Below are 10210 nucleotides of genomic sequence, written 5' to 3'. Positions count from 1 at the left end.
TAGGTCTGGGTTATGCCCGCATCTCGCTCATGATTTTGCCTTTTTCGCATAGTTGTTGGCCAGATCCTGGGTTTTTTCATGTTTGAAACACGTAGTAATGTGGTACCACAGCGAAACAGTCTACTAAACCTGGTTCGATCAATATTTTACAGGGTAACAGCGGTTAGATCTGGGTTAGGTCTGGGTTATGCCCGCATCTGGCTCATGATTTTGCCTTTTCCGCATACTTGTTGGCCACATCCTGTGTTTTTTCGGGTTTGAATCACGTAGTAATGTGGTACCACAGCGAAACAGTCTACTGAACCTGGTTCGATCAATATTTTACTGGGTAACACCGGTTAGATCTGGGTTAGGTCTGGGTTATGCCCGCATCTGGCTCATGATTTTGCCTTTTCCGCATACTTGTTGGCCAGATCCTGTGTTTTTTCGGGTTTGAATCACGTAGTAATGTGGCACCACATTGAAACAGTCAATTAAACCTGGTTTCGATCAATATTTCAGAGGATAAAACCGGTTAGGTCTGGGTTAGGTCTGGGTAATGCCCGCATCTCGCTCATGATTTTGCCTTCTTCGCATTCTTGTTGGCCAGATCCTTGGTTTTCTCTGGTTTGAATCACGTAGTAATGTGGTACCACACTGAAACAGACAATTGAACCTGGTTTCGATCGATATTTTAGAGGATAACACCGGTAAGGTCTGGGTTAGGTCTGGGTTATGCCCGCATCTGGCTCATGATTTTGCCTTTTCCGCATACTTCTAGCCCAGATCCTTGGTTTTCTCTGGTTTGAATCACGTAGTAATGTGGTTCCACACTGAAACAGTCCATTAAACCTGGTTTTCGATCAATATCATAGAGGATAACACCGGTTAGGTCTGGGTTAGGTCTGGATTATGCCCACATCTGGCTCATGATTTTGCCTTCTGCGCATACTTGTTGGCCATATCCTGGGTTTTTTCGGGTTTGAATCACGTAGTAATGTGGTACCACAGCGAAACAGTCTACTAAACCTGGTTCGATCAATATTTTACAGGGTAATACCGGTTAGGGCTGGGTTAGGTCTGGGTTATACCCGCATCTGGCTCACGATTTTGCCTATTCCGCATTCTTGTTGGCCAGATCCTTTGTTTTCTCTGGTTTGAATCACGTAGTAATGAGGTACCACACTGAAACAGACAATTAAACCTGGTTTCGATCAATATTTCAGAGGATAACACCGGTTAGGTCTGGGTTAGGTCTGGGTTTTGCCCGCATCTCGCTCATGATTTTGCCTTGTTCGCATTCATGTTGGCCAGATTCTTGGTTTTCTCTGGTTTGAATCACGTAGTAATGTGGTACCACACTGAAGCAGACAATTGAACCTGGTTTCGATCAATATTATAGAGGATAACACCGGTTAGGTCTGGGTTAGGTCTGGGTTATGCCCGCATCTCGCTCATGATTATGCCTTCTTGGCATACTTGTAGGCCAGATCCTTGGTTTTTTCGGGATTGAATCACGCAGAAATGTGGTACCACACTGAAACAGACAATTGAACCTGGTTTCGATCAATATTTTAGACGATAAAACCGGTTAGGTCTGGGTTAGGTCTGGGTTATGCCCGCATCTGGTGGATGATTTTGCCTTCTCCGCATACTTCTTGGACAGGACCTGGGTTTTTTCGGGTTCGAATCACGTAGTAATGTGGCACCACACTGAAACAGTCCATTAAACTTGTTTTCGATCAATATTTTAGAGGATAAAACCGGTTATGTCTGGGTTAGGTCTGGGTTATGCCCGCATCTGGCTCATGATTTTGCCTTCTTCGTATACTTGTAGGCCAGATCCTGCGTTTTTTCGGGTTTGAATCACGTAGTAATGTGGTACCACACTGAAACAGACAATTAAACCTGGTTTCGATCAATATTTTAGAGGATAACACCGGTTAGGTCGGGGTAAGGTCTGGGTTATGCCCGCATCTGGCTCATGATTTTACCTTCCTCGCAAATTTGTTGGCCAGATCCTGGATTTTTTCGGGTTTGAATCACGTAGTATTGTGGTACCACACTGAAACAGACAACTAAACCTGGTTTCGATCAATATTTTAGAGGATAACACCGGTTAGGTCTGGGTTAGGTCTGGGTTATGCCCGCATGTGGCTCATGATTTTGCCTTTTCCGCATACCTGTTGGCCAGAACCTTGGTTTTCTCTGGTTTGAATCACGTAGTAATGTGGTACCACACTGAAACAGACTATTGAACCTGGTTTCGATCAATATTTTAGAGGATAACACCGGTTAGGTCTGGGTTAGGTCTGGGTTATTCCCGCATGTGGCTCATGATTTTGCCTTTTCCGCATACCTGTTGGCCAGATCCTTGGTTTTCTCTGGTTTGAATCACGTAGTAATGTGGTACCACACTGAAGCAGACTATTGAACCTGGTTTCGATCAATATTTTAGAGGGTAAAACAGGTTAGGTCTGGGTTAGAAATGGGTTATGTCCACATCTGGCCCATGATTTTGCCTTCTTCGCATACTTGTTGGCCAGATCCTGTGTTTTTTCGGGTTTGAATCACGTAGCAACGTGGTACCAAACAGTTACAGTCAATTAAGCCAGGATTCGGTCAGTATTTTAGAGGATAACACCGGTTAGGTCTGGGTCAGGTCTGGGTTATGCCCGCATGTGGCTCTTGATTTTGCGTTTTCCGCATACCTGTTGGCCAGATCCTTGGTTTTCTCTGGTTTGAATCACGTAGTATTGTGGTACCACACTGAAGCAGACTATTGAACCTGGTTTCGATCAATATTTTAGAGGATAACACCGGTTAGGTCTGGGTTAGGTCTGGGTTATGCCCGCATGTGGCTCATGATTTTGCCTTCTTCACATACTTGTTGGCCAGATCCTGTGTTTTTTCGGGATTGAATCACGTAGCAACGTGGTACCAAACAGTTGCAGTCAATTAAGCCAGGATTCGGTCAGTATTTTAGAGGATAACACCGGTTAGGTCTGGGTCAGGTCTGGGTTATGCCCGCATGTGGCTCTTGATTTTGCCTTTTCCGCATACCTGTTGGCCAGATCCTTGGTTTTCTCTGGTTTGAATCACGTAGTAATGTGGTACCACAGCGAAACAGTCAACTAAACCTGGTTTCGATCAATATTTTAGAGGATAACAAAGGTCACGTCTGGGTTCGGTCTGGTTTATGCCCGCATCTGGCTCATGATTTTGCCTGCTTGGCATACTTTTTGGCCAGATCCTTGGTTTTCTCTGGTTTGAATCACGTAGTAATGTGGTACCACAGCGAAACAGTCAACTAAACCTGGTTTCGATCAATATTTTAGAGGATAACAACGGTCACGTCTGGGTTAGGTCTGGGTTATGCCCGCATCTGTCTCATGATTTTGCCTTCTTGGCATACTTGTTGGCCAGATCCTTGGTCTTCTCTGGTTTGAATCACGTAGTAATGTGGTACCACAGCGAAACAGTCCATTAAACTGGGTTTCGATCAATATTTTCTAGGATAAAACCGGTTAGGTCTGGGTTAGGTCTGGGTTATGCCCGCATCTCGCTCATGATTTTGCCTTCTTGGCATACTTGTAGGCCAGATCCTTGGTTTTTTCGGGTTTGAATCACGCAGAAATGTGGTACCACACTGAAACAGACAATTAAACCTGGTTTCGATCAATATTTTAGACGATAAAACCGGTTAGGTCTGGGTTAGGTCTGGGTTATGCCCGCATCTGGTGGATGATTTTGCCTTCTCCGCATACTTCTTGGACAGGACCTGGGTTTTTTCGGGTTTGAATCACGTAGTAATGTGGTGCCACACAGTAACAGTCAATTAAAGCTGGATTCGGTCAGTATTTTAGGCGGTAACACCGGATAGGTCTGGGTTAAGTCTGGGTTATACCCGCATCTGGCTCATGGTTTTGCCTTGTCCGCATTCTTGTTGGCCAGATCCTGGGTTTTTTCGGGTTCGAATCACGTAGTAATGTGGCACCACACTGAAACAGTCCATTAAACTTGGTTTCGATCAATATTTTAGAGAATAACACCGGTTAGGTCTGGGTTAGGTCCGGGTTATGCCCGCATCTGACTCATGATTTTGCCTTTTCCGCATACTTGTAGGCCATATCCTTGGTTTTCTCTGCTTTGAATCACGTAGTAATGTGGTACCACACTGAAACAGCCAATTAAACCTGGATTCGGTCAGTATTTTAGTCGGTAAAACCGGTAAGGTCTGGGTTAGGTCTGGGTTATGCCCGCATCTGGCTCATGATTTTGACTTCTTCGCATACTTGTTGGCCAGATCCTGGGTTTTTTCGGGTTTGAATCACGTAGTAATGTCGTACCACACTGAAACAGACAATTAAACCTGGTTTCGATCAATATTTTCTAGGATAAAACCGGCTAGGTCTGGGTTAGGTATGGGTTATGTCCACATCTGGCTCATGATTTTGCATTTCCGCATTCTTGCTGACCAGAACCTTGGTTTTATCTTGTTTGAATCAGGTAGTAATGTGGTACCACACTGAAACAGACAATTAAACTTGTTTTCGATCAATATTTTAGAGGATAACACCCGTTAGGTCGGGGTAAGGTCTGGGTTATTCCCGCATGTGGCTCATGATTTTGCCTTTTCCGCATACCTGTTGGCCAGATCCTTGGTTTTCTCTGGTTTGAATCACGTAGTAATGTGGTACCACAATGAAACAGACAATTAAACCTGGTTTCGATCAATATTTCAGAGGATAACACCGGTTAGGTCTGGGTTAGGTCTGGGTTATGCCCGCATGTGGCTCATGATTTTGCCTTTTCCGCATACCTGTTGGCCAGAACCTTGGTTTTCTCTGGTTTGAATCACGTAGTAATGTGGTACCACACTGAAACAGACTATTGAACCTGGTTTCGATCAATATTTTAGAGGATAACACCGGTTAGGTCTGGGTTAGGTCTGGGTTATGCCCGCATCTGGCTCATGATTTTGCCTTCTTCGCAAATTTGTTGGCCAGATCCTGGATTTTTTCGGGTTTGAATCACGCAGTATTGTGGTACCACACTGAAACAGACAATTAGACCTGGTTTCGATCAATATTTTAGAGGATAACACCGGATCGGTCTGGGTTAGGTCTGGGTTATGCCCGCATGTGGCTCATGATTTTGCCTTTACCGCATACCTGTTGGCCAGATCCTTGGTTTTCTCTGCTTTGAATCACGTAGTAATGTGGTACCACACTGAAGCAGACTATTGAACCTGGTTTCGATCAATATTTTAGAGGATAACAACGGTCACGTCTGGGTTAGGTCTGGGTTATGCCCGCATCTGGCTCATGATTTTGCCTTCTTGGCATACTTGTTGGACAGATCCTTGGTTTCCTCTGGTTTGAATCACGTAGTAATGTGGTACCACAGCGAAACAGTCCATTAAACTTGGTTTCGATCAATATTTTCTAGGATAAAACCGGTTAGGTCTGGGTTAGGTCTGGGTTATGCCCGCATCTCGCTCATGATTATGCCTTCTTGGCATACTTGTAGGCCAGATCCTTGGTTTTTTCGGGTTTGAATCACGGAGAAATGTGGTACCACACTGAAACAGACAGTTAAACCTGGTCTCGATCAATATTTTAGACGATAAAACCGGTTAGGTCGGGGTTAGGTCTGGGTTATGCCCGCATCTGGCTCATGATTTTGCCTTCTTGGCATACTTGTTGGCCAGATCCTTGGTTTTCTCTGGTTTGAATCACGTAGTAATGTGGTACCACAGCGAAACAGTCCATTAAACTGGGTTTCGATCAATATTTTCTAGGATAAAACCGGTTAGGTCTGGGTTAGGTCTGGGTTATGCCCGCATCTCGCTCATGATTTTGCCTTCTTGGCATACTTGTAGGCCACATCCTTGGTTTTTTCGGGTTTGAATCACGCAGAAATGTGGTACCACACTGAAACAGACAATTAAACCTGGTTTCGATCAATATTTTAGACGATAAAACCGGTTAGGTCTGGGTTAGGTCTGGGTTATGCCCGCATCTGGTGGATGATTTTGCCTTCTCCGCATACTTCTTGGACAGGACCTGGGTTTTTTCGGGTTCGAATCACGTAGTAATGTGGCACCACACTGGAACAGTCCATTAAACTTGGTTTCGATCAATATTTTAGAGAATAACACCGGTTAGGTCTGGGTTAGGTCCGGGTTATGCCCGCATCTGGCTCATGATTTTGCCTTTTCCGCATACTTGTATGCCATATCCTTGGTTTTCTCTGTTTTGAATCACGTAGTAATGTGGTACCACACTGAAACAGCCAATTAAACCTGGATTCGGTCAGTATTTTAGTCGGTAAAACCGGTAAGGTCTGGGTTAGTTCTGGGTTATGCCCGCATCTGGCTCATGATTTTGACTTCTTCGCGTACTTGTTGGCCAGATCCTGGGTTTTTTCGGGTTTGAATCACGTAGTAATGTCGTACCACACTGAAACAGACAATTAAACCTGGTTTCGATCAATATTTTCTAGGATAAAACCGTCTAGGTCTGGGTTAGGTATGGGTTATGCCCACATCTGGCTCATGATTTTGCATTTCCGCATTCTTGCTGACCAGAACCTTGGTTTTATCTTGTATGAATCAGGTAGTAATGTGGTACCACACTGAAACAGACAATTAAACTTGTTTTCGATCAATATTTTAGAGGATAAAACCGGTTATGTCTGGGTTAGGTCTGGGTTATGCCCGCATCTGGCTCATGATTTTGCCTTCTTCGCATACTTGTAGGCCAGATCCTGGGTTTTTTCGGGTTTGAATCACGTAGTAATGTGGTACCACACTGAAACAGACAATTAAACCTGGTTTCGATCAATATTTTAGAGGATAACACCGGTTAGGTCGGGGTAAGGTCTGGGTTATGCCCGCATCTGGCTCATGATTTTACCTTCTTCGCAAATTTGTTGGCCAGATCCTGGATTTTTTCGGGTTTGAATCACGTAGTATTGTGGTACCACACTGAAACAGACAACTAAACCTGGTTTCGATCAATATTTTAGAGGATAACACCGGTTAGGTCTGGGTTAGGTCTGGGTTATTCCCGCATGTGGCTCATGATTTTGCCTTTTCCGCATACCTGTTGGCCAGATCCTTGGTTTTCTCTGGTTTGAATCACGTAGTAATGTGGTACCACAATGAAACAGAAAATTAAACCTGGTTTCGATCAATATTTCAGAGGATAACACCGGTTAGGTCTGGGATAGGTCTGGGTTATGCCCGCATGTGGCTCATGATTTTGCCTTTTCCGCATACCTGTTGGCCAGAACCTTGGTTTTCTCTGGTTTGAATCACGTAGTAATGTGGTGCCACACAGTAACAGTCAATTAAAGCTGGATTCGGTCAGTATTTTAGGCGGTAACACCGGATAGGTCTGGGTTAAGTCTGGGTTATACCCGCATCTGGCTCATGGTTTTGCCTTGTCCGCATTCTTGTTGGCCAGATCCTGGGTTTTTTCGGGTTCGAATCACGTAGTAATGTGGCACCACACTGAAACAGTCCATTAAACTTGGTTTCGATCAATATTTTCTAGGATAAAACCGGCTAGGTCTGGGTTAGGTATGGGTTATGTCCACATCTGGCTCATGATTTTGCATTTCCGCATTCTTGCTGACCAGAACCTTGGTTTTATCTTGTTTGAATCAGGTAGTAATGTGGTACCACACTGAAACAGACAATTAAACTTGTTTTCGATCAATATTTTAGAGGATAACACCGGTTAGGTCGGGGTAAGGTCTGGGTTATGCCCGCATCTGGCTCATGATTTTACCTTCTTCGCAAATTTGTTGGCCAGATCCTGGATTTTTTCGGGTTTGAATCACGTAGTATTGTGGTACCACACTGAAACAGACAACTAAACCTGGTTTCGATCAATATTTTAGAGGATAACACCGGTTATGTCTGGGTTAGGTCTGGGTTATGCCCGCATCTGGCTCATGATTTTGCCTTCTTCGCATACTTGTAGGCCAGATCCTGGGTTTTTTCGGGTTTGAATCACGTAGTAATGTGGTACCACACTGAAACAGACAATTAAACCTGGTTTCGATCAATATTTTAGAGGATAACACCGGTTAGGTCGGGGTAAGGTCTGGGTTATGCCCGCATCTGGCTCATGATTTTACCTTCTTCGCAAATTTGTTGGCCAGATCCCGGATTTTTTCTGGTTTGAATCACGTAGTATTGTGGTACCACACTGAAACAGACAACTAAACCTGGTTTCGATCAATATTTTAGAGGATAACACCGGTTAGGTCTGGGTTAGGTCTGGGTTATTCCCGCATGTGGCTCATGATTTTGCCTTTTCCGCATACCTTTTGGCCAGATCCTTGGTTTTCTCTGGTTTGAATCACGTAGTAATGTGGTACCACAATGAAACAGACAATTAAACCTGGTTTCGATCAATATTTCAGAGGATAACACCGGTTAGGTCTGGGTTAGGTCTGGGTTATACCCGCATGTGACTCATGATTTTGCCTTTTCCGCATACCTGTTGGCCAGAACCTTGGTTTTCTCTGGTTTGAATCACGTAGTAATGTGGTACCACACTGAAACAGACTATTGAACCTGGTTTCGATCAATATTTTAGAGGATAACACCGGTTAGGTCTGGGTTAGGTCTGGGTTATGCCCGCATCTGGCTCATGATTTTGGCTTCTTGGCATACTTGTTGGCCAGATCCTTGGTCTTCTCTGGTTTGAATCACGTAGTAATGTGGTACCACAGCGAAACAGTCCATTAAACTGGGTTTCGATCAATATTTTCTAGGATAAAACCGGTTAGGTCTGGGTTAGGTCTGGGTTATGCCTGCATCTCGCTCATGATTTTGCCTTCTTGGCATACTTGTAGGCCAGATCCTTGGTTTTTTCGGGTTTGAATCACGCAGAAATGTGGTACCACACTGAAACAGACAATTAAACCTGGTTTCGATCAATAGTTTAGACGATAAAACCGGTTAGGTCTGGGTTAGGTCTGGGTTATGCCCGCATCTGGTGGATGATTTTGCCTTCTCCGCATACTTCTTGGACAGAACCTGGGTTTTTTCGGGTTTGAATCACGTAGTAATGTGGTGCCACACAGTAACAGTCAATTAAAGCTGGATTCGGTCAGTATTTTAGGCGGTAACACCGGATAGGTCTGGGTTAGGTCTGGGTTATACCCGCATCTGGCTCATGGTTTTGCCTTGTCCGCATTCTTGTTGGCCAGATCCTGGGTTTTTTCGGGTTCGAATCACGTAGTAATGTGGCACCACACTGAAACAGTCCATTAAACTTGGTTTCGATCAATATTTTAGAGAATAACACCGGTTAGGTCTGGGTTAGGTCCGGGTTATGCCCGCATCTGGCTCATGATTTTGCCTTTTCCGCATACTTGTAGGCCATATCCTTGGTTTTCTCTGCTTTGAATCACGTAGTAATGTGGTACCACACTGAAACAGCCAATTAAACCAGGATTCGGTCAGTATTTTAGTCGGTAAAACCGGTAAGGTCTGGGTTAGGTCTGGGTTATGCCCGCATCTGGCTCATGGTTTTGCCTTCTTCGCATACTTGTTGGCCAGATCCTGGGTTTTTTCGGGTTTGAATCACGTAGTAATGTCGTTCCACACTGAAACAGACAATTAAACCTGGTTTCGATCAATATTTTCTAGGATAAAACCGGCTAGGTCTGGGTTAGGTATGGGTTATGTCCACATCTGGCTCATGATTTTGCATTCCCGCATTCTTGCTGACCAGAACCTTGGTTTTATCTTGTTTGAATCAGGTAGTAATGTGGTACCACACTGAAACAGACAATTAAACTTGTTTTCGATCAATATTTTAGAGGATAACACCGGTTAGGTCGGGGTAAGGTCTGGGTTATGCCCGCATCTGGCTCATGATTTTACCTTCTTCGCAAATTTGTTGGCCAGATCCTGGATTTTTTCGGGTTTGAATCACGTAGTATTGTGGTACCACACTGAAACAGACAACTAAACCTGGTTTCGATCAATATTTTAGAGGATAACACCGGTTATGTCTGGGTTAGGTCTGGGTTATGCCCGCATCTGGCTCATGATTTTGCCTTCTTCGCATACTTGTAGGCCAGATCCTGGGTTTTTTCGGGTTTGAATCACGTAGTAATGTGGTACCACACTGAAACAGACAATTAAACCTGGTTTCGATCAATATTTTAGAGGATAACACCGGTTAGGTCGGGGTAAGGTCTG

This window comes from Colletes latitarsis, unplaced genomic scaffold (genome assembly GCF_051014445.1).
Source record: "Colletes latitarsis isolate SP2378_abdomen unplaced genomic scaffold, iyColLati1 scaffold0006, whole genome shotgun sequence".
NCBI lineage: Eukaryota > Metazoa > Arthropoda > Insecta > Hymenoptera > Colletidae > Colletes > Colletes latitarsis.
The sequence above is the reverse complement of the archived record's forward strand: the minus strand, read 5'-3'. Positions refer to the sequence as shown.